Here is a 1,683-nt window from a genome sequence, read left to right on the forward strand (position 1 = left end):
GAGCGAAAACACTTAAAGCTCTCCGGCAGGGTATGGTGGCGAACCGTGCTGTACTCTTTCACCACAACTTTCTCTCACTCTTACTTCCTGTTTCTGTTGTACCTGTAATTCAAAGGGCCAGCCTTGTCACACTCTGTGTCACACTGAATCTCCCCGAGAACTATGTTAAGAGTACACCTGTCTGTGGAGTGCTCAGCCACTTGCACGTTAATTTCACGAGCAGGCTGTTCCGTTGATCGGATCAACTGGAACCCTCGACGTCGTAAGCGACGGAGTGCCAACAACAACAGTAATATCCATTTCTTCGACTAAGTTAACCAACTTATCTTTCGTTTTCCGAGACGACAAACAGTAATTTGAAGGCAATTGTATCCTTTTCTTTTCTTCCCCGATTTTTCTCCAGCAAACCGAACGACCACGTTGCGGCACCTTCTTCGTTTCATACAGATATATTACGTTTCATTCTACGACTTCCATATCATTTTCCATCTAATTACTTAGCAAATCTCTTGAATTCCAAGTTCCTCAGATCTAAACTCGACTGCTGTGTCATCTCATCGACTTCAAGTGTTTCCTCCGTTCAACAAATATATTTCAATCATTAGGTGTCTCGTTACCAAAAGCCAAAATTCTTCGTCTTTGTACATAACAGAAGGAGGGCGCCTAAACATATTAATTTCCTAAACGCTAAGACTTGAATAAATGCGAAATTTCCTTGTTTCCTGCCTATCTATCTTCCATTCTCCCTTTAATTTCATTTGTATTTTTTTTTTCCTTTCTGTTTGTCAGTTCAGCAAAGACTGGAAGTTTAAAATTAACAAAAATAAAAATAATGATAATAATAATAAGAAGAAGAAAATAATAAGAATGTAATAGAAAATAATTAAATTATTAAATGCGCTAAAAGGGCTTGAAACCTCACCGAGATATTCTACACTTTGTTGAAACACATACACGTGGGCATATAAACACACACACGCACATACACACAATGCATACCCACCCACACACACATACACACAGCGTAACACAGCACACGGTGTTACAATCGTAAATTTATGTGCGTTCATAAATGGTTGTATATACTTGTATATATACTATACTATATATATATATATATATATATATATATATATATATATATATATATATATATATGTATGTATATACTATATATATGGCTGTATATACTTGTATATACATTGTGTGTGTGAGGGTATATGTACATATAACTTTATAGATAGATAGATAGATAGATAGATAGATAGATAGATAGAAACGTATATAGATATGTATAGATGTATATATGAATATATATATGCACAGGCATGTATGCATGTGCGGGCGAGTAAATAGAGATTGCCTTCAGAATGTCAAACACAAAATAGCGACAAAGTGAAGCCTCAGGTATGGACCACACTATATATGTGTGTATACATACGTAGTAATATATGTGTGTATGTGTGCTTCCTTGTCTGTCTATCTTTAAAACGAGTGGGTTGGGGTGTATGTGTGCACATTAGACGAAGGGTGAATGTCCTTTCGATATTGATGAAATATTTACGTAATTTAATATTGGAGTTAGCTCAACTGATGTATATACATACATACACGTTTTTGCATTCAGTAACTAACGCACGTCATGTAACTTATATAGACACACTCCAGTTCATCATTATATAT

The sequence above is a fragment of the Octopus bimaculoides genome, chromosome 11 (assembly GCF_001194135.2).
Source record: "Octopus bimaculoides isolate UCB-OBI-ISO-001 chromosome 11, ASM119413v2, whole genome shotgun sequence".
NCBI classification, from domain to species: domain Eukaryota; kingdom Metazoa; phylum Mollusca; class Cephalopoda; order Octopoda; family Octopodidae; genus Octopus; species Octopus bimaculoides.